The sequence below is a fragment of the Nycticebus coucang genome, chromosome 15 (assembly GCF_027406575.1).
Source record: "Nycticebus coucang isolate mNycCou1 chromosome 15, mNycCou1.pri, whole genome shotgun sequence".
Taxonomy (NCBI): Eukaryota; Metazoa; Chordata; class Mammalia; order Primates; family Lorisidae; genus Nycticebus; species Nycticebus coucang.
In genome coordinates, this window is record NC_069794.1 from 54,129,040 (window position 1) to 54,154,176 (window position 25,137).

General features: G+C 34.3%; 1 pseudogene; it reads left to right on the forward strand.

Annotated features, from left to right (window-relative positions):
- Positions 1-12,970: 12,970 nt before the first annotated feature.
- On the forward strand, positions 12,971-24,886 carry LOC128566441 (60 kDa heat shock protein, mitochondrial-like; annotated as a pseudogene).
- The last annotated feature ends 251 nt before the right edge of the window (positions 24,887-25,137 follow it).

Here is a 25,137-nt window from a genome sequence, read left to right on the forward strand (position 1 = left end):
CATATACCTAAATTTTGAGTTATGTAGTTTACCTACAACTTCAGTTCTTTACATTTTAAAAAATTAATTAATTAATTTCAATTTTCCCACCTTTTTAATTATTATAAGTATGGGAGAAACACTCCAGCTTTCTGTCCTTGAGATCAAATTCAGAGAGACTTGAACAGGGTGTTGGATATTGAAAATGTCTGTATCACTTGCCCTTATGCCTTACACTAGTCAGTTTGGACATTATTTTTCAGTACATGCATGCCTGGAAATCTGTCCTTTCTTCCTAAATTTCCTCTTGAGTTCAGTTGATTTTAAACTCATATTGATTAAAGGAATGTAATGGAAGAAGAGAAGGCCTAGGACCAATACTACACTTATCCCCATCGGTAAATTGGGATGGATTTGCAATTTTTCTAAGTGCCTAGGGGATGGGCTTACCTTTTTCAGTCTAAGCTCAACCATACTTTATTTGCCATACTCTTTCCTTTCTACTCACACACTTACAGCAGTGACCATGAGTCAAATAAAACTTCGAGGAGCTAGATTCTGAGCACTGCCATTGTTGTTCAAAAGATGACTTATTTGTAATTCTGTAGCCCTTTGTTTTGAGAAGTATACTTACTTCAGTATCTAGCCAGTATTCGCTTTTTCATTATTTATTCTGCATACCTCCTAGGTTTATATGATTGATTCTTCCTACTGATCTGGGAAGTTGTATTTTCTTCTTCTTTTTTTTTTAATTTGTTTAATTTCATATTAAAATGAAGGTACATATGATTAGGGTACACAGATTGCTTTTGTAAGATACAAATCTGAGTGGGCAAAGCTGGAATAGGAAAGGACAATACTAGAAAACAGTTCATAGTAACTCTCTCACTTTCTTCCCAGGTTTCTTTACATCAAATTACACCTTTCTAATCACCACCACCACAAGCAACACACACACACACACACACACACGATCATTTTCTTATTCTTTTTTTTTTTTTTTTTCATTTTCTTATTCTTAAGTCAAGCTATTTTTCTTTGTTTTCCTGTAGTAAGTCTGGCTTTATTAAACTTCCTGGTTCAGTTTGGATGGTGGTTTATCAGCCAGTGTTAATATGTCATCCTGTTTGGAACGAGAAATGTTATAGAATGATCTTTTCTTTCTAGGGGAAACCTCTCATGCTTGAAATTTTTTAAATTAATTTGAATATCCTAGGGAAAATTCTCCTTTGCTACTAACTTGCCACATACCAACCAATAACATGGATTTTAGACCATCCGCACGAATTTTAAATTCCACGAGGTAATTCAGAAAGCTCTGGAATGAAGCTGTGTGTTGACCAAAAGTAGATGTTGAGAGATGCTGATAGAAATTATGACGGGGCATGGACAGAAGTCAAAGGGCTGAGTGTGAGATAAGTGACATGGTGCTGAGAGGTGGGGCTATAGGCTAAACACAAAATCCTACATCAGGATCCGAAATCAGTCTTTTTTTTTTTTTTTTTTTTTTTTTAGCACTATAGCTTTCTAAAACTGGAGAACAGCTTCACATTTGCTTAAGAGTTGAATTTTTCCTTTCCAGTCAAGGCAGTGCTACAAAATTTCCTATTCTCCAGAGTCTACGAACACTATTTTCCATTTAAGATGGTAATTGTTTACCACTTGTTCAAAGAAGCTATGGAAAAAGAAAACAGATTAAAGTTGGTTTTAAAGGAATGTTTTGCTATTAATTATGCTGAATATTCAATGTCTGTTTAATAGTGCAAATACATTTATGAAAAATGTTAAAATTTTACACATTCTAGAGATGCTAGAATAAATTATTTCTCTGGCTAATAAAAATAATTAGTTTTGGTGGTGTTCTCATTAAACTATATGTTACATGTTGTACTGGACATTATCACTCTTCTATCCCCAATACCTAACCTATAGTATATACCCAACAAGTGCTTGTAAAAAATGAAATGTTGATGACAAGTAAAAGATAGTATCATCTACATTTTCTAATTTCAGAAGAATTTTTTTAATGTAAATGCCCTTTTTTCCACTGCAGGTTTTGTTGCTACATAACTTCTTGAAGTTATTTTATTATATATATATATATATACACACATATACATGTTTATATAAACACATGTATATACATTTTAGTTATTTAAGCACATGTTAAAATTACTAAAGATAAATAAGGCGGTGGTAAAATTACACCTGAGTAAGAACTGCAAGACTGAAGCTAATTAATTTCATTTTAGCTAGATTTTATTTTGGTCTTAGAAGCTCGTGTAAACAAATATCTTGGTTTATTTTCCTATAAAAATAAAATTGCCATTTACAATTGATTGTTTATAAACAATGTAGTTTTGATGATGTACCTTATGTCATAAGAAATGTAAATACTTTCTAAAGATCACCTATCCCTGAAGATCCTAATTAGCACACGTGTGTATTTTGTCTGAAGTTAATATGTAACAATGCTTGAACACACAGTGATAGATTTTCAAAAATATTAAGTGTGTTTCGCAATATTATTAACTTACATCAGGAAAAGGACTATATTTTACTTCTCCGTCTGCCAACACATATTTTTAATGTTTATTATGGGTGGTCTTGCTGGCTACTAGTCCCTGTAAAGTAGTAGAATGCATATTCTACTCCAGTGTAATAAAAGACCCTACATAAAACTATTATATTTTTCAAGTAAAATTATGGTATTTGTTCAGTTATTAAAATATAAGAATTTAATTTGGAGACGTTTGATTAAAATATCAGAGAGATATTTTAAACTATTTTGAGCAAGCCTGTGACTTTGCTTGGCTTAATAATATCTTGTTGAAGATTTTGTTCATTTTAAAGAAGAGGGTATTAAGTCACAGAAGGAGAAAATCTCAGCCAAGGAGGACAATAATTTTCTCCTTTCTATCTGCTTTGGTGTAGCTCTGGCCTGGTCAAAATAGTTATCCCTGAGTGGCTTCATCTGGAAAGAAGAAAAAAATAAACTGGAAATTATGGAACCTAGGGGGACCTTTTTCTAAAGATCTATCCCAGAACTAGTTGATTTTAAAAAGTGGTCTTTATAGAAATAGTATGATTAGGATATATTTTATATGTTGAAAATATTTTTTATAATTGCTATGGAAAAATATTTCCATTTTAATACTAAACCAGCATTATTTTTAGAAAAACTACATATTACAATGAAATTATCTATAACATTACCTTCTTCCCCCCAAAAGTAATCACCTTTGGTATTATTTAAAAATGTTTTTCAAGGAATTAGTATTATATTCAAAGTTGAGACCTTGTTATTCCTATGGTTGTTAGAATGGTGATATTAATACCTTTGGTTCTTAGGAAAACAATAATACTTTTAAGTGCAATTGCTCATATTACATTTTGCACTTTGAAAAGTTAAACATTTTGTGAAAAAAATATTATGTATATTCTTTTATTTCATTTTATTTTATTTTTTTATTAAACCATAGCTGTGTACATTAGTATGATCATGGGGCACCATACACTTGGTTCATATATCGTTTGACACATTTTCATCACATTAGTTAACATAGCTTTTGTAGCATATTCTAACTCCTCCTGAACTTTACCTTTTTCAAGACAAGTTGTAAATTGGTGTCTCTTAACATACAGTAGGGTAACTAATGCCGATGTTTTAGCAGGGAACCATGCCTGGTACCTAAACCCCCAGGTACTGACTTTATACTTACAGAGTGGAGCAAGACATATGTGTCTTCAAACCTCCACAGGTGATTCAATGTGCAGCCAGTATTGAAAATTGCGTCTATAAACAAACTCTAAGAGCTCTCTTGATGATTTTGGACTAGACAGATGTTTACTCAACAAAGAGAACCTCCTTTTACTGCTCTTTTTATTTCTTTCTTCCAGTTTCTCCTATCTTCTACAGTTCTTTCTCCTAGATGCTTCCTGAGATTGCAGAATTGCCCAGACATTCTCTCAATAATTGGAAAGGTATATGTGTCATACTTGGTGAGTCAGGAAATTTTCAGAGGAGCACAGGACTTCATTGAGTCTTACCATACACGCACAAAAAAAAAAAAACAGGTGAATGTACTTGATACTAAAATATCCATGGAATTCCATGATTCTGTTTTTTTCTAGAATGTTAATGTTCTAATTCATTTAGCTATAATTTAGCCTCTCTACCTTTTCCTTGACTACTCAATATTATCTTACTTTATTTTCTAAGAGCAGTTGTGAAATAATATTTAATATTAATTAATGTCTGTCCTTCTGTACAATGTGGATCAACGTTGTAGAAAAAATATAGAAGGAATGGCATTAATATTTTCAGAAGGCAAAGTCATTTTATTTTAAAAAGTGCTATAAAAATGGTAGAACTATATAGCTTCTTCCTCATTGGTGATGTCTGCTTGAATTTTTCATGCACATCGTCACATATATAGTCAAAATCAAATATTCTGTATTTAATTCTAAACTGAGGTTTTCCCCTTGCACTAAATAATTCCATTTTCAAAACTTTCCAAAGCTAATAACGTGGAAATCAGTCATGATTTCTCCTTTGTCTTTATTGACTCTATTCAGACACCAAACACTAACAATTTTCTTTCCTAAGGATCTCACAGATTCCTCTATAGTCATCTTTCTGATAATGATCAGATCATCTTTTGCTAGACTAGTACAACAGATTGTTAAATGGCTTAGTTTGCACACTATTGTCAATTTGTCTATTAATTCGTCTCTCCTCTGCTTTAATTCATTCATTGGATTCTCACTGCCCTAACGGTAAAGCTACCTATGTTATGAAGCCTTGTATTTTTAAGGTTTGCCTTCTTTACAACATCTCATCCCTTTTTCCAGTCACACTTTCTGTGCACTTGAACTCTAAACTTCATATATGTATCTTGAAGTGTTTTTCCCATCAGAGTGACCTGATGTCTCTTATTTTTAGGTTTATGCATAGGCTGATTGTGTCCCAAAACTCGCCTGTCAGCACATTCTCTGAGCAACCCTCAAGTGTCTCCCAAGTCTTGCTTTAAATGGTGCTTTTTTCTGAAACACCTTTCTGAACCTAAAAATAAGTTCTACTTTTATTTTGCTTCTGTCACATCCAGTAGTCCACCATGACAATATGATAGAACCTCCATGGTTGACCACCTCCCTACATTGACCACCTCCTTAAGTTGACCTAATTTTCATAGACTGGATGTGCCCCACATGTACATATCAGTACAGTAGGACCAGCACCTTATGTTGACCACCGCTGTATATTAACCAGTTTGTAGAGTCAGTAGATTGCAGTAAAACGGCTGTAAGTTGACCACCCAAGGGACCATAACAAACAGGTGGTCAATCTGAAGGTTAAACTGTATGTGCCATTTGGAAGATTCAAGTAAAGATAGCAAAATTCTGTAAAATGAACAATAAGATACAGGAAAAAGCTATTGTCAGTATATTTGCATGGTAACGTGCTCACAAGCACCAGGGATCATACTAATAAAAATCGTTTTTCATTTTCTTTCCTTTTTCTTTTCAAACAAAAGGCACAGAAGGTCTTTGGGTAACACTTTTTATGTGATTCCTGTGACTAGCAGCATTTTGATTAACATAATAACATTGCTTTGAGACAAATAGTTGTGAACCCCTGTGGAGGATAGGAGTCAAGGGCCAGACCCACAACATATAAATTGGCAGCACTTAGAAAAGTGTAAAGAATGTACTTTCATAATTAATAAAGAAATGAAAGAGCACAGTAATGCCATGTATCACTTTTAATAGGCCTAACTTCCAAGCTCAGGAGCATAAAGTGGTACTAGGACAAGGAGTCCTTGCCTTCTTTCAGTTTTATGGGTTAACTGCTCAAATAATCTTGGAAGTCATTTTTTCTTAATGTGGCTCCATCAGCCCCATAATAGCTGCTGGATATTGATTCAAGATTCTAGCAAAATTATAGCTTCTTTCATCCACATTGGAGCCTGTACTTTTTTGCATTTGTTGCTTGAAACATTACCTGCCTATCACTTACTTACCACTCAGGGATTGGTTTAAAAATCTGCTTATCTATACATTCTTGTATCTTCTTCAAAATAAAATGGACTTTCTATCTCATAGAACCTTGCTTTATGTATTTTAAACACATCAAAATATATAACTATGTATTTATTAACTTAAGTTCTATCTTCCCAAGTATTCTATGTGAGTCTATTAGCATACGAATTCTGTCTGTATTTTTTTCTGTTTCAGTAGTATGTTTTCAGTGATTAATCTTATTATTGAAATGCAGGAGGCATTTAATACATATTTGTTAAATGAACTAATCAATATGCAAAAAACACCTGGAAAAAATAACATTATTATTATATTATTGAGTTATTCTTTGTTTTTACAAATTTTAGAATGCTGATGTTTCTAAAATTATCATCTATTTCTATTATGATCAATCATTTTAATATTATATATAGTTTTATGGTATTAATGTAAGAGTATATATCAATTAGGCTCTGCTTTGTGCCAAGCATTATGAAAAAGTCTCAAGACATACTAGCATTTCTATTCTCATTTTACTACTTTATAATTAAGAAATATTTGTAAATGGTCATTGTAATAATATAAGACTTTCCTTATAGTTTGATTTCTGTATTGACATAGTATGAACCTAAAGTTTTGCATGATAATGGAAGTAAATCAAACTAGCAAATTATATACATTTACTATGTTGATCATAATATTTAGTTATAAGATGATGTGTTATTTTATAAAAACAATGGTTAATTTACTCACGATCCTCTGCCAATTTTGTTAATTAACTGGTGTAATTTCCCTTAAACTTTAAAACCAGGTTATGTATTCTTGGAATTCAATCAATTGTAACACGTATTAGCCATTATTTAACTTGTATCAGCTCTGTGACAAAACAAAATACCAATAAAACTTTTCTTAGCAATACAATCAATCATTATGATTGACTTATTATATTCATAAGATGACTTTAGATGTATTAATGTTGTATTACCTGGGGCATTTACATTACTATGATAATATATTAAAGACCCCATTAAATTATCTTACTTTACTAATTAATTTATACCCATCATATTGCTGAAGCAGTTAAAAGGAGTTTCTAGAGCTTATAGTGATGGAACAGGATAATTTTTTTCTCTCCAATAAAGATATAAAAATCTTGTGAATATATTTCAAAGACATTTAAATTTAAAATAAAGTCTAAATAATCTATTTTCTACTGCTACATAGACAAATTTAGTCATTTAAAACAGTATCATTCATTATTTCATATTTTCTGTTGTGCTGTGGTAACTGTGGGTAAGATATAAGAGCAGAGCACAGCATATATGTGTCTTCTGACTTTGGAACTCGATAAGGTACAATCAAGGAACCAGCTGGGGTTGTAGTTTCATATAAAGGCTTGACTGAAAAAGGATCAGTGTCAAAGCCCACTCACATGGCTGGTGGCCAGATTCACTTCCTCCAACGCTATTGGCTAGAGATTCTTATTGCATTGAGCCATTTGTTGTTCAGATTCTTGCTTTACGAGCGATTTTGTAAGGAAGATCATAACATGGCAACTTGCTCTATGAAAGAGAAAACAAAACTCAAAAAAGGCAGAGAAATCCTATACCAGCTAAAGGTATATCACAGTTTTTCATAACCTAATACTGGAATTGGTATACCAACATTGTTTCTGTAGTCTATTCTTTTATTTTTTTATTAAATCATAACTGTATACATTGATGCATTTATGGGGTTCAGTGTACTGATTTATACACAATGTGAAATGCTTACATCAAAGTGATTAACACATCCATTTCCTCACTTATTTGTTGTGGTGAGACAATTATATTCTTTTCTTAATAGTTTTGAAATGTACCATTGCATCATGCACATTAGGAGAGGTCCTCTGAATACCCTCCCTTCTCCTACCTGCCTCCCTCCCCTCTCCTCTCTCTGCACTTCCCTTCTACTTTCTGGGCTACACTTATTTTTACCATTCATATGAATGTGTAGGTGATTATATATTGATTTCATGGTAGTATTGAGTACATTAGATACTTTTTTTTCACATTCTTGAGGTACTTTACTAAGAATATGTTCCAGCTCCATCCAGGTAAACATAAAAGATGTGAAGTCTCCATCTTTTTTATGGCTGCATAGTATTCCATAGTGTGTGTGTGTGTGCATGTGTGTGTGTACACCACAGTTTTTTAATACATTCATAGGTCGATGGGCACTTCTGGTGCAAATGTCTTTGTTATAAACAAAGATCATCTGGGTACATACCTAGTAGAGGAATTGCAGGGTCAAATGGTAGGTCTACTTTTAGTTCCTTGAGTATTCTTCAAATTTCTTTCCGAAAAGGTCATATTAGCTTGCATTTCCACCAGCAATGTAGAAGTGTTCCCTTCTCTCCATATCCATGCCAACATCTGTAGTTTGGGGATTTTGTGATGTGGGCTAGTCTTATTGGAGCTAGATGATATCTCAAAGTGGTTTTGATTTGCATTTCTCTGATGATTAAGGATGATGAGCATTTTTTCATGGGTCCGTAGGCCATGCACCTGTCTTCTTCAGAGAAGTTCAAGTCTCTCGCCCACATGGAAATGGAGTTACTTGTTCTTTTCTTATTGATTAGTTTGAGTTCTTGGTGGATTCTAGTTCAGACCTTTGTCGGAAGCATAACCTGCAAAAATCTTCCCCCATTTTGAAGGTTGTCTGTTTGCTTTACTTACTGTGCTCTTGGCTGTGCAAAAGCTTTTTAGTTTGATCAGATCCCAGTAATATATTTTTGGTGTTGCTTCAATTGCCCTGGGAGAACGTCCTCATAAAATATTCTCCCAGGCTGATTTCTTCAAGTGTTTTGCCTGCACTCTCCTCTAGTATTTTTATAGTTTCATGTCTTAAGTTTAAATCTTTAATCCAGTGAAAGTCTATATTAGTTAATGGTGAAAGGTGGGGTCAAGTTTCAGTCTTCTACAGGTCGCCAGCCAGTTCACCCAGCACCGTTTCTTAAATAGGGAGACTTTTACCCACTGAATGTTTTTGATAGGCTTATCAAAGATCAAATGATGATAAGTAGCTGGGTTCATCTCTTGGTTCTCTATTCTGTAGTCCATTCTCAGGAAATAAGTCACTAGGCCCATTTTGTACATAGATGGAGAGTATCACACAGGGGTATAAATATCAGGAGGCGAGAATCATTGAGAGCCATTTTAGAAGTTGCCCATCATAGTATCAGTGCAAGTGCATAGCAATTACCATGATAGTGTAGCAATTACTTGAGTTCACTTAGGTTCAACTTCCAGCTCAGTTATTTATTTCCTATGTAATTTTGGCAAATTAATAATGTTAGAATTGCTTCATTAAAAAAAATTCTAAACTAGTAATGATAGCTAATTGTCTCATAGGTATTATAAAAATAACAAATATGGTTTTCTTAATTTGGCACTATTGACATTTTGCAAAAAATATGTATATACACGCACATATATACATATGAGTACATATATATTCATATATATGTGAATGCATTTGCATATATATACACACACACACACATGAATGCATTTGCAACCATTAGTGTGTCCTGTGTGTTGTAGGCTGCTTAGTAAAATCCCTGGCCTCTATCCATTACATAACAGTAACAGGACTGCAATAGTGACAAACAAAAATGTCTCCAGAAACTGCAAAAGTCTGCTGAGAGACAAAATAACCTCCGATTGAGAGCAACTGGAATAAACAATTTAGTGTGCATGAAGTTATTGAAACAGTCTATGTTAAAGCTATGTAATTTTAGCCATTTTTTATAATATTGACTATGGTTTCAAATATTTTTTCCATTCAAGCACTAAAAGAAAGGGTACGAGATCCTCCAATAAAACTCAGGAGACACCTGAAGTAGAGTTCAGAACAGACAGCTAAGTTGGTTATAGTAATACATGCTCTGGGCAGCCTGGATTATTAGTAAGTTCTCATGGGGGTATTTACTCAGTTAGTGTCTACGCTGCTTGAAATTCAAGTGATTCCAGTTACTTACACTATTTTCATTTATACTGTTAGCTCATACACACACAGGGAATATTTTCCAAAATAAAATGACTCTAGAAATAGGAATTATTAAGTGAATTTTAAATATTATTTTACAGATTTCTATTCAACTATAACTATCGAATGCTTGGTTCTTTTGTTTGTAAGGTCTGAGAATCAGGTAACTAAGTCTTAACTTAATTCGAAGTATTCATTGTGTAGGACAGTACTGTCAGCTAACGAAGGTCTAACTAAGTCATTCATTGTGTAGCACGGAGAGCAATAAAAAGTTCTGGAACATCAGTATAAGAAATATAAAAGGCTAATTTCTTTTAATGCTCTGAAATATCAACTACTTTTCTAGGACAGTACCAGAGATTAGCCCTCTTGAGAGAAGAGTGCTAGTTGTATAGTTTGCTTAATGCTGCTTTTGAAGAGAAATCTGACGTTACATTTTAATAAGGATTGGTTTTTATGTTATTCAATTCAATCAAATGTCATAATGTTTGGGAAAGCTTCTCTTTTTTCAAAATTGGAATATATGTCTATGTAAGAGTTCATGTTAATGCAAATAGCGAAAATGTCACAGCTAAAGCAGTTTTTACAGTTAATTTAGTGTGTAGGTGTAAGAAGATGTTATTAAGATTTACAAAATATATGTTGCAGCTGATATCTGTAATAAAATTCCCTTGCTTATTGAAATAGCCTAATTCCGAGGCAGTGAATAAAAGAGAAAAGAAGATAAATAACTGCCTTTCGGGGGTTTGAGGTAATATAACTGGTTACAAATTAATAAGCTTCACAAATCTATCCTTGTGAAGGTCACCACCGGGCTTTGGCCATCCCTGCATTGACATGAAAGGCAGTGATAGGAAACTTCCGTTTTCCTTCTTGTTTAGCCTACTTAATTCAACACATGCTTCTGCTGTAGTCACATCCATCTTTATTGGATCGAAGTTTTTCTATGCTATTTAAGCAAACTCTTTGTTACCTTCTTTGTTAATGATCATCCACAGTATATTTTTAATTCTCTAAATTCTTAATTTCATTCTCTGGTAATGTCCTAGAGTAGTTGATACTTCAGAGCATTAAAAAAATACTTTCGCCACACCACAAAATGTTATTTGTGTATTTAACTGATTACAAATTATATTTAAACTACTGTGGTCAGTTCAGTTGAGAATACAAAGATCAATCAGACAGTTCATATTCTCAATAAATTAAGAAGAAAATATTTGTATTCTGTCAACCACACTAAAAGCCAGGTTATACTTGTTTGCTTGTTATTAAGGAAAAGTAAGGACAGCTTGACACATTAACAGCACATCTGGTGACTGGCACACAGGAGGGAGGAGTTTGCTTTGAGACAGGCTGTGCATAATAGTTATTTAATCAGATAGAGAAGAGAATTGTCATTTCTGGAAGAAGTATAAGCACAAATGAAGGTACTGTGTATATTCAAGAAATAATAAGTTGAAGGGAGGGTAAGTTGTGGAAGAGTAGGTTGGGAAAAGCAGGTTACAAGAATATTCTGAAAGATCATGAAAAACCAATACAGCAGAGTCTGTAAAAATTAATATTTCATTTGTTTTAATTGCTGTGAAAGCATTACTTATCCTCCCTTTTAACACATTTTGCAACACCCTTTTTCCCTCTGTATTAGTTTCCTAGAATTACCATAACAAAATACCAGAAACTGGGTGGCTGAAAATAAGAAAAGTTTATTTTCTTCCGGTTCTCCAGGCCAGATGTCTAACCCTATGTGTCAGGCCCTGCTCTCTCTGAAGTTTCCACCTTTTCTTGTCTTTTAGAGGTTACTGCTAGCTTTTAAGATTTCTTGGTTTGTGATTTTTTTCCATTTTTCCCCAAGATTTCTTGTTTTGTGTTTTTTTCCAAATTTTTTTTTTTTTTTTGGCCGGGCCTAGGTTTGAACCTGCCACCTCCGGCATATGGGACCCGCGCCCTACTCCTTGAACCACAAGCGCTGCCCATTTTTTCCAATTTTTATGTGTACTCTTCAAATGGCATTCTTCTCCTATCTCTGATATCTTTCTTCTCTGTACCTGAATATCTCTTTCTTTTATTTTATTAAGACATACATCACTGGATTTAGGTTTACATGTAGAAATGACCCATTCCTAACATGATTACATCTGCAAAGGCCCTCTTTCCATATAAGGCAATAAATACAGGTTCCTGGGATTCGAATTTCGATATATCTTTCTGGGAAACATAATTCAACCCACAACATTCTCTTGAAATGAGCTTAAAGATAGCAAACCATAATTATGTAATAAATACATAATTTTGAAAATATATACAATGTTCTAACAATCAAAAGAACTAAATAGTAATACTTCATAATGAAATAAATGTACCTTGTATTATGGTTGGGAACTATCAAAATAAATAATATCAATGGACTAGTCAAATACATACCCGGATGAAATAAAATATGAGAACCATATTTTAATAATGATGATTCAATACCATAAAAAACATTGCCATCAGATGCGTGATTTTCATATTGAATCATTTTGGATACAGTTCTGAACAAAAGTGAATAGAATTTTCTTCCTAATCCACAGGATATTTGAATTTTAGAAATAAGTTTACAATAAAATATATAAAACTCATGATGATTTTATATATTGAAAATGTCTTTTTTACATTTTTTGCTCAGAAAATTAAAAACCTGTTTTTTTCCTGTTGGACGAAAAGACATAATAACATCATGGAAAACTCAAAATTATTATTTAATAAAATGTGATGGAACTGTGCTGAACAGGATGCCAAATTCCCCTTTTACATCCACTAAAAACCTAGAATACCTCCTTTCTAGGTTTCATTTTAAAAAATTAGAAACAGTCTTACTTGCACAGTCCATAAAATTATAGTTTAGGGTCACCCAAGTTACTGTAGAGATCTGTAGTCATAATTTCTAAGTTATTCTTAACCCATGAATGAGGCCACAGGATTTGACCTCTCTGATATTGTGAAGGGTAAAGATAAATGTAAGCAAATAATTCAATAAATATAAGTCATAATTTATTTAATAAATATTGACTAATTTATATGCTCGACATTAAGTCCTGGGGCAAAATGATTAAGAAGAAAGATAAAAAGTGTTTACCTATGCTGATCCCAAATCCTTCATCAAACACCTGCATGTACAGAATTGAGACTAGACTTGTGTAGTTATATGTCATTTTTTTCTATAATGAATATTATTGGTTCTTATCATTTTATGGATTTTTAATGTAACTATAATAAAAGCACCTTAACCCTATTTATTTTACACCCATCATGATAGTTGACTTACATGTTATTCTTTCCACCATCTGAACTAGATAACTTTTGTCTCTTATTTACAGCTGGGGACACTGAAGTGTATGGAAATAAGAAGTGTATTTCTGCTACACTGGCAGACATTTCAGGTACCATTTTGAATTGAAAAGATCATAGACATATTTCAGGATATTCTATCCTACAACATTTCAGATCACACTAGGCAGGCTTCATGTAAGGCCAACAGACATCTCTGTTTCTATTTTCAATGCCCTATTCATTCTAACTTCACAAAGAATGGGGATTCATATGAGTGTGGTACAAGCTGCAAACATAAAATCTGTACACGTGTGCTTGATGAATAATACAAGATAGAAGAAGACCAGGGGTTGAAACTATGCTGTCACAAAGAAAGTGACAGTATGCACATGGCAGATGCATGAGAAGTGAATCAATAGTGTTCTTAAAGTAGACATAGAGCTTTAGTATGGCTAAGAGAAGAGTACTGGATGTATATTACTGAAAGAAATCCCTTTAAACTAAAATGAAAGAGAAGTCTTCAATCATTACATTCTCTTTCTCTTTCCATGTTCCAATGTGAAGAGTGAAAATATTTGTGACTTAGAATTCACTGAAGACATTTCTTAGAGTGCTTCTGAAAACTTTACTTTATAAACCAAAAATAGAATAATAGAAATTTATTTTTAAAGCAGTTAAATTTATTAATTTTTTCACATGAATAAATATATATGGCAAGCGTAGCTTTGTTTAAAGATTTACAGGGTTTGTGGGGCCCTCCTCATAGTTCAGACCTTACCATGGAACCAATTTGAATAAGATATAATGACATGATAATTACCTCTCAGTCCCTCTCCAGATCCTGTTGTGCGTGGTCTGCCTAGTCCTTTCAGGCAGTCTTCCTTCTCCCAGAGGGGGCAGTTAGCTTCTGGGGATAGGATTAAGTTGTTAAGCAGGGAGGTAGAGCCCACCTTTGCCCTTCTTCCCAGGTGGGGCAACTTCACCAGGCTGCCATACAACAGATTTCCCATTTTGTCCCTTCTCTCTAGGAGGGTGGAATTGCTATCCACATCACGAGCCCTACTATATGTAGAAAATGGCTTTGAATTTATAGTCCAAGGTAATTTGTTTGCAAAGTAAATGAAGTTAAATTTATCACACTATTGATAGTATTAAAATAAAAATACATTTAGCACATTTTCAGTGTATTCCATACTATCATCAAAATAAATATTCTGAAAGATCTTTGTATAACCTTAAAAATAGAATATATTAGCTCAGGAATCTGGCTAAATAAAATTTTTTCAAGTTGGCTTTAGGAATATTTTGTCTGATAAAGAAAGAATCTGTAAATCAAACCACTGGTTCTAATAAAGAGGTAATTCTGAACTATACCAGTGTTAATGGAGTTACCTGAGTGACACATGTAGAAAAGGAAGTGACTAGAAGACTATAAATTAATGAGTATGTGGGAAAGGACTCCAGAAACAAAGTGGGTCACATACAAGTTATCAAGAGCACCATAAATCAGAAGCCCCGCTAATAAAGGGTTCCCAGTTCAGAGCTAGACAGGGACCCCCCCTATGTTCTAGACATTGGTGAGTTCAGAGATCAGTTTCGTCTCAGACTCCACCCTAGGCACAAACAACCTTGTGAAACCAGCCTGATCAGTATCTCAAGTGGGCTACCTCTCCTGGAGCAGGGAACAAATCCTGGAGCAGGGAACAAGAGGCTGCCCCTCTCATGGCAGTTCGCCTCAGACTGGACCATATTCCTACCCAGGGGCAGTTTTCAAATTAACGTCTGCCCCCAGACCTCTGGTGCCAAACATTTGTGACATAGTCCAGACATACATTCCATCTCCCCAAACTCCCCTGCCCACAAGATAGGAAAAGATATAAACCCTTAGAAAGAAGGCCCAATGGGCTACCTGTACGCAGGTCCCCCCATCACTGCAGCAGAAGTTTCCTTATCCATCGTATCTAGCTGTCTATCAGTAAAATCTGTCCTTTGCTAAGTTGTGTGGTCCATGGGTTCGCTCTTCGAATCTCAGAGAACAAGGACCTGGCAGAGAACAAGGACCTGGCAGAGGGAAAGAGAGATTCTGGCTGTACTATCCCAGGAGTGGGAAACCTTTCCACATTGGAAGACCACATTAATTAATCTGTAATCAAGTAAGGCCAAATTCAAGACACCTCTATAAGATATACTTAAACATGTCTATTATTCTTTAAAAATCTAACTACTATGTACTTAATAATTTGAAAAAATAAAAACTATTTGTTAATTTTGAAGTTAACTAATCTTTTTATGATTTTGTTGTGTCTTCTTGAAGGTCTAAAGTTTCAACTGACTTTCTAGATGGGTATCAGTCATTCATGACCTTATAAGATTCTTTATTTGTGTTAGGTGGGAGAATGTAAACTCATAGCAATAAGTAGTTGAAAGCAAGAAATCGTCTTTTGGGCATGTTGCCTAAGGAAGACATGAGTATTCTATTGCAGTTTTCCATAATTAAATCGGATCTTTCTTAGAATGAAACAATGACTTTAAATTGTCATCTACTGAGAGCTCAATCAATACCATCTGTAGTTCTTTAAGTGCCTTGGTGATATCAACTAGGTGAGGCTGAAATGTTAATTTGAGTGTCATGCCATGGTTCTCAGAGTCAGCAAACCTTTGCTTGTAATGGGGTATGTAGCTGTTAGAGACCTGTTGAATTAAAGGGTCTATAGCAGCTACATATTCTTCAAATTATTTGCAAATATCACCCTGCCCATCCCCTCAATGTTCTTTGGTAACTGGGGACAATGTTCATCCAAAATTTTCTTTGAAGAAGCTTTTTTTAAAAGATAGTTTGTTTTTTTTTCCCCCAAAGGCTTATTTTTTTCTCCCATATTAAATATAGACTAAGTTTTACCTTGAAAAGAAATGTTCAAGTCATTTTGTTTTGACATGGTAGCACACAGAAATGCTGCTTTTCTATAGAAATCATCTTTTGATAAATACACATTGCTGATTTAGTTCTTCATAAAATTTAATGATCTGTTGTCACAGAGATGAAATTTTGGCTAACACCTGTCTCTGGGATAGCCAGAGCACCTTAAAATAATATGGTAAGGAGTGGCGCCTGTGGCTCGAAGAGTACAGCACCGGAGGTGGCGGGTTCAAACTGGCCCTGGCCAAAATCTGCAAAAAAATAAAAATAAAAAGATAATAATAACACTATGGTAAATCCACACTGAATGCTTCATTGTTCAACTGTAGCATGTTATAAAACTGATGATGCTGTATTACATTTGCAGGAATATAATTAAATCATTGCTAAGTGTCACTTAAAATAGTAGCTAAAGTATAGAGTTTTTGTTTGTCTGTTTGATTTTGAAGCAGAGACTCACTCTGTTGCCTAGGCTAGAGTGCTGTGGTGTCAGCCTAGCCTACAGCGACCTCAAACTCCTGAGCTGGACTCAAGTAATCCTCTTGCCTAGGCTTCCCAAGTAGCTGGGACTATTGGCACCTGCCACTACAGCTAACTAATCTTTCTATTTATAGTAGAGACAGGGTCTTGTTCTTGCTCAGGCTAGTCTCAACTCCCAAGTTCAAGCAATCCTCCTTCCTCAACATCCCAAGAGTGCTAGGATCACAGGCTTTAGACATCATGCCCATCCCAGCACAGACATTTTGTTGATGCAAGATACAATGAGAAGAAATGAGAGCATCTGGATCTTTTCATGCTTTTTTTTTTTAATCTATGCTATAAACTCTTCATGTCTTCTTGTCATGGAAGGTGCAGCGTCTGTACATACACTTACTTCATTTACCAAATTCAGTTCCACTTCACAACATTTATCTTTTTTGAGGTCTAGCCCAGTCAGCCAAGGTGCAGTGTGAAGTGAATAGAAAGTGAGAGAGTGAGCAGAGAACAAAAGTTAAACAGGTCAAGATCTGAAGGTCGGCTCCAATGGGGGGAGGGGAGGGAAGGCAAAACAGTAAGAGAGTCTGAAGCTGGAATAGAATGCAAAAGTAAACTCACATGAGCTTTAGTAACAGAGGAAGTTTAATGTACTTCCAGTGAGAAGAGAGAGATCTCAGAACAAAGGCAGGATAAAGGTATAAATACCCTCTTTCTCTCCCTTAAAAATCTCTTGTGTAACTCTTTCACTGATCTCTCTGCATCTCCGGGTACCTTTCTCCTTTTCTATTGGTAATTGATTAACTTGGTTACATGGTACCTACATCCTTTCCCTTTCTTGGTGAAGATGGCTGAGTGCTGATCTAATTGTTGATTATACCCATACTTGGGGGATTTGTGGTTTCACCCTATGTCTAAATACCGAAACTGTGTTTTGTGCAGGACATGCTTGAACAATTGAGTCACAATGTGCCCATAATGTTTCCCTGACCTCTCCAGACTTCCTCATTCAGCAAGCTAGGCTTTTCACTCATTTCTCATGAAGCTGTTTTTTTTTTTTTTTTTTTGTCATTATTCACTGATTTGTTATGGTTTTCCTTGAGACAGTTGTTTGTACTTTGAAGTAATATTGGGGCCTAAACATCCTATACCTTCAATGATGCATTCTTTTGCAATTTCTACATCATTGAATGGCTTACTTTCCCCTCTGCCAAGAATATGAGCTACTTTATAAATTGCTTCAGTGGAATAATTTCTAGATATTATTGCGGCCTGAAAGAATGTCTGTGCTATTGCTTTTCATCTTTTAATTTCTGCAATATAGCTTTTCATAACTCTCTCTTTAATTTGAAGTATTTGTGGTCTTTATGAGTGTTGCAAGATTTCTTTCATACTGATATTGCAGTATCACAAAGCAAGCACACCATCTTTTCTTTAGCAGAAACAAGATAATATTGCAATTCCCAACATCATTAAAAAAAAATCTGTTTTTGGCTGGGCACAGTGACTCTTGCTTGTAATCCGAGCAGCTTGGTAGGCTGAGGAGAATGGATTGCTTGAGCTCAGGAGTTCAAGACCAGCCTGAGCAAGAGTGAGGTACAACTTGTAATTTCTACTAAAATTAGAAAAACATATCGGGGCATTGTTGTGGGTGCCTGTAGTCCCAACTACTCTGACAGCTGAGGCAAGAAAGATGGCTTGAACCAAGAATTTGAGGTTGTGGTGAGCTGTGACACCATGCACTCTACCCAGCATGACACAGTGAGACACTGTCTCAAAATAATAATAATAGTAATAATAATAATAATGATAATAACAATAATAATCCTAAAACAAAAAATTATTTTCTTTCATCAGTGTTTGCTTGGGCTTCTTTGATATGATGGGCTGTTAAGCAGACAGAATTAAAAAATATTCAAGATGTGCAACTACAAATTCCATACTGAAGTACCAACCCCCATAAACTCTCACTAAAGAAAGGTAGTGGTGCTAGTCAGGTGGGCAAAGTTAGAGCTAAGTCATGACCCTAGCAGCTGCTAATTTAGCCCTAATAGCTTACAAATGTTTTAATTGTGCCAGTCCGGGAGAATTATTTCATTGAAGCTTACTTTATTATTCAGTATTTTAAATATGTTTTCTAAAAATTAAACATAAAAGATGAATAAAAATGTATTAATAAAATCAAAATAATTTGTTCTGCAACATTTGTTTGTTTGTTTATTTATTTATTTTTATTGAGATAGGGTTTCACTTTGTGGCCCTCGGTAGAGTGCCGGTGCATTATAGCTCATAGTGTTGCCTCAGCCTCCCAAGTAGCTGGGACTACAGGCACCTGCCACAACCCCAGGCTTTTTTTCTTTCTTTCTTTCTTTCTTTTTTTTTTTTTTTTTGTAGAGATGGGGGTCTTACTTTGGCTCAGGCTGGTCTCTAACCTCTGAGCTCAAAGCAATCCACCTGCCTTTGTCCTCCCAGAGTGCTAGGACTATGAGCCACCACAAATTAAGTAAAATGTTGCACCTACAAGGCACGTGTGCCCTTACAGCCTCAGGTTCCTCACTCTGAACCCTAGACCTATTACCCCAACTAAATCAATTTGTCATCTGAATCAATTATAATTAATATGCATTTTTAATATCATCTGGAAATGGAATAACATAAGGCATAGCATTATACAGTTGTAAATTTCTAAGAACTCCAAAAAAAATTCAATGATGCAAGGAAATATTTTAAAATATCAATATACCAAAAAAATCAATATACCAATATTTCATGTTAGTCAGTCTGGAAACATATGAGAAAATTATTGATAGCATAACATTCTTATGTTTTACTGATATCATGACACTTTTCCCCATTTGGATTTTCTATAGAGAACATAAGAAAATGCATGAAAATATCCTCTTTAAAACTCCCTGACAAATAGAATAATGTATCCTTCAGAATATTTTCATGCAATTTTAGAATTATTTTATGTGCATTATTTTCCAATCAAGAAAAGAAAGCTCTTTGTCGAACACAGTGTAAGATGAAGTTACATGTACTCTTATTTCTAGATGGGTGATATCTACAAGTTAGATTAAAAATGATATTTGTTCGGAGACTGAATGAGTGCCATACTATGGGAATTTATATAGATGTTCTTAAAATCTGGTATTACATATGTATTGTATCTTTCTAAATCAAGCTTCAGTTCTTTCACAAAACAAGCTCACAAGACCAAAGACACGGAGAATTTAAGATTAATCACAGGCATTATCAATAGTCAAGGGATCTAAATCCAAAATGGGAACAATAACCATATGAACAAAGTCCTATAAAATAATACTTTTCTGTGTTTCCTAGATGCCAGAATCCTAGTTCCAAGGAAGTTCCTTTGAAGTGGTGAGAGTGATAGTGGCAGCTGAGGCATAAAATAAGTAGAGATAAACTCCAGGAAACAACATCCTCTCCAGGGCAATAGTACTGAAGTTCAGAGCTGAAGACTAGCCACCTGTGAAAAATAAACAGAAAAACCAAGACTCAGAAGTCCAACAACAAAGATTACATTCTGCTTGAATTTAGACTATTGTCTGTTGTAGTTATCTATCCCTGGTGACGTACAGGAGCGTATTTCTTTCCCAAGAACTAGGGGAGTAGCGTTGAGGCCAGCAAAATAGATTCCATTCAAAGCTACAGTCTGGACATCAGAGATATCCAGGGCCCATTTCTTCCCTTGACATTAACTTTTCAATATGTATTGCGCTACTACACACAAAGTTAATTAACCACATGGATACCTCAAGTAGGATGTATATGCTATGGGAAAAAATGCCAGATGGAACGTCAAAAGTAATATAATTTTCATTATCATGAGTTTTTCTGACAGGCACCTTGGAACAAGTGGAGAATGAATAAATTAATACATATGAAGTTTTACATAGTTTTGTTCTTAAAGGAGAAAATGAGGGCTATTTTATCTATAATTATTATGTCCAAAATATTACAAATTGCCGTCCTGGGTTATTCAGTACAAAAAAATATAATCAATTGAATAATTGACATTTTCAACAAAATTTCCTATATTTTCTAGCATTTCATGTTTTTTCTCTATGAAAATTACTACATATCACTGTAAATAAATTAATAAATAAATTATCCAAAATGAAATAATTATAGCTTCAGAATCTGTGGATACACACTGTTGTCATTTTGTTGTAAATACACATTTTATGTGTTTATATGTTCCATAAAAATATTTAAATAGAATATTGATTTACTTTTTTAACCTTAACTGTACTGAAAAAATTACTAATTCTACTAGCCAGTGCTACCTGCTGAATTTCTTTTGAATCATTTAATTTCTTTCGATTTTCACTGCCTCCCTTTATCACAAATGACTATCATTGATTACCTAAAAACCATACTGTTTTTTACCAAGTTTCTCTGTCTGTACATGCTGGTGGTGTTTTCTTTTCAAATAGTCTCCACATGTAGTCAGAGTTCTTATGTCAAACACATTTTATTTATGTAAAAACATAAATCAATTTGCATCACTCTCCTGCTGAAGTATTTTAGTCTTCAGTTTCAAGCGTGTATGAAAAGACTGTTCAAGAGGTAAAATGCTATTTATCTCTTCACCCTCATCACGTATTTGTGCCTCTCCCCTTGTCTACTGACTAATTCAGTCTGTCGTTGTTAGGATATGTCACTTCTCTGAAGATTTTTCCATGTTGCAGCCTGTAGATTAGTTTGGATTCAGCACCCATACTTGTCTGCCATGGAACTACAAGCTGACGGTAAAGTCGTTTGAATAACCGAGTGAAATCTATCTGGAAAGAATTCCAATTTTAAAAATATTATGTTTTTAAGAACAAACATTGTCTCCCTATGTGCATATTATTTCCTCTTAATGGGATAGTCTTTGCCACTACCAAACTTGCCTGACTCTTCCTTATCTTTAAGTGCATTTCTTATCCTTCAATGTTCTTTATTCACAGCCCCCCCATCCCAAACCTAAAATCCATACACTGTTAATACTCTCTCAAAGTATGGATTAATTGTTTTTCATAGTGCAAGTCATGATCTATAACATATGTCTTTTTCTTTGACTATGTGATTATATTAATTTCTCCTACTATAATGTCCATTAGAGCAGGAGATGATTTTCTTTCTTTCTCTCTGCTGTCCCCAGCAAAATGTTGCACAGCACGAAATGAAGGCTCAGTAAACATCTCTTTAATGAATGCTGGATAGTAAGACTTTGGGGTTTTGTTTGTTTTGTTTTGTTTGATTTGGAATTTGTGTCTATTTTATGTCCTATTTAAGGAAATACAAATTTCTCTAACAATATGACAAGCCACGTTTTCCCCAATGTTTCTGATGCATAAAAACAACAACCTGGAACACATAACTGGAGAGAAAACATGCTGATATCTAGGGGATAAATGTTATGAATGGGGGTTTATTTTTAAATTGATGTTTACATCAAGGAAATGATGTTTTAGTTGCATTTTATTTCAGTGGCAAAAAACCATTTGAGCAAAAAATATAGTTTTTATTTTAAAAATTATACTCTAAGAGACTCATCTGTCACCCCTTGAATCAGGATCATTTTGCCCTAACATCCTAGCCAAACTGATCCCAATTTATTCCTTTATTGTCACTGTGGTTGAGAAATAGAAAGCACAGGGGACAATGAAGCTTTAAATTGCTTGAACACTATTGGAAAAATGTGCATTTCCTGCTTATTTATGCCAAATAAAGATTACCTGAGACATGGAAGTTAAATTTATTAGCATTTCACTGAAGATCAGCGTGCAAAGTGAATAATGTCTCTTTTTAACAAATTAGTAAACAATATGCATTCCTTGGATAATGGTAAGTATATCATTCCTGAGGCCACCTTCAAGGAAAATAATGTAAGAAAAACAGTTATTCTAGAAATTAACACATTAATAATTTATTTATAATGTTTTGGGAATTTTAGTCACAGAAATTTTTTAAAATAACGGTAACTCCTACATATTCGTGTCTTGAGACATAAGTTTTATAAAACCAGTTTACTAATGTTCCTGCAGAAGTACAAATAGGATTTAACAATAGAAATGAATTAAAAATGTTCATCCATTATTAATACTGAATGTATAAACTCTATTAGAAAAAGAGCAGAAACAGTTTAATTAGACACGATCATATGGATATAGATGTGTCAATACTCTCAAGTGACTGGTATATTCATCCATAGTTCATCAAAAATTCATGGTTACTTAATTCCTGACAAGCTCAAATAGGAACACTAAGCTTTAGAAAAAGAGGCAAGCTATTTGATAATAAGTTTCACTTTATTTATTTTAATATAATTTTTTAGTTATATTTTTTTTCAGGAGCATATTTTTCACTAGAATTGGAAATTTGTCTAGGAATTTATGAAAGATTTCTTGTCATTTCTGCTTATTGGAATATTTACATGGGATGCATTTTAAAATACTGAAGAATAATGGAACTTTAAGCAGAGTTCTGTCTCCTGAAAGGCTAAGGTGAAAATAAAATCAAACTTTTTTTTTTTTTGCAGTATAGTAGCTTTCTTTTTGAAAGGATAATTTTTTGTATTTATTCAATATAAGGAATTTTAACCTTAAAAAGTTGAGTTAATGTCTTATTACACTACTGATCATGAGTTTGCTTTTGACTATTTAGTATGTCAACAGAGGATGGATACTAATTTTTTGTTTGTTTGTTTGTTTTGCAGTTATTGGCTGGGGCCGGGTTTGAACCTGCCACCTCCAGTATATGGGGCCAGTGCCCTACTCCTCTGAGCCACAGACACCACCCAATGGATACTAATTGATATATTCCTAGTGATCTAAGTAACATAACACAAAATTTGAAACATGAGAACAGAAATAACAACAAAATAAGAAGACACTAAAAAGTAAAATAACAATAACTTGTAAAGATTGAGACAATAAGAAACATTAGAATAATATATCAGAATTAAACATCACATTAGTGTCTATATCTGTTGTGAAACCACATCATATTTATCATGTTTTCTTTCAACTAAAAGATAATTTTGGAAAATTCTTGTTCTCTATTACATGGAATATTATGCTAGAAATTCAATGCTATTTTGTGGAATACATGGCCAAATATTTAGTGTTTATTTTTATACTTCTTAAAATTATAAAAACAATAAAATAATTTTAATTTTTGAAGCCATAGAAGGTACTTGTATCATTTACTAAGCTATTTTCCTAATCTGTAATATTGCCTAATTTTTTTTATCAAATTCTTAAAGAAGTGGATTTACCATCACTCTCTTTGATGACCTGTCACACCCCACGCATGCTCTGCCACTGCCCTGCAGAAATGCTTGGGTTATTTATAGCTCTTTGCCAAATAAGACCAGTGTCCAGGGCACTGGCTCCCCATCTCACTTAGAATTATGCCAAAGATGTAAAATTTGGTGTGGATGCCCGAGCCTTAGTGCTTAAAGGTGTAGACCCTAATAGCCGGGCGTTGTGGCGGGCGCCTGTAGTCCCAGCTGCTCGGGAGGCTGAGGCAAGAGAATTGCGTAAGCCCAAGAGTTAGAGGTTGCTGTGAGCCGTGTGACGCCACGGCACTCTACCGAGGGCGGTACAGTGAGACTCTGTCTCTACAAAAAAAAAAAAAAAAAAAAGTGTAGACCCTTCAGCTGATGCTATAGCCATTATAATGAGGCCAAAGTGAAGAGCAGTGATGATTGAACAGCTTTGGGGAAGCCCCAGGTAACAAGAAATGACATGACTATTCCATAATCAATTGACTTAAAGTATAAACATAAAAATATTGGAGCTAAACTTGTTTATGATGTTGCCAATAACACAAAGAGGCGGGGGATGGTACCACCACTGCCACTGTCTGGCACAGTCTATGGCCAAGGAAGGCTTCAGGAAGATTAGCCAAGGTGCGACTCCAGTGGAAATCAGGAGAGGTGTATTGTTAGCTGTTGATGCTGTCATTGCTGAACTCAAGAAGCAGTCTAAACTTGTGACAGCCCCTGGAGAAATCGGGCTCCTGTTAACTATAGCAGAAGTTGCAGTCACAGAACTTCTTAAAGAAGAGAAGGACCCTGGAATGGGCACAATAGATGGCATGGAGGTGGCATGTCTAATTCTTAGAATAGTGCTTTACCATTAATGAGCTGTGATTGGAAGCCAAGACAGTGTTGCTTACTGTCAGCTGAAGAAAGTGAAGAAAAGCCTGGCTGATGTTTAAGAAAATCACTATAACCATCAGTTACTGGTTTCAGTTGACAAACATAATTGTTTACTGCTGTCATCCCTTCTCCATGCATACAGATAATTTATTTTGTATTTTTGAATAACAAGTCAACAAGGTCTGTTGAATGTGGTGGATTACAAAGAGTTTGACAAAGAGTTATGATACTG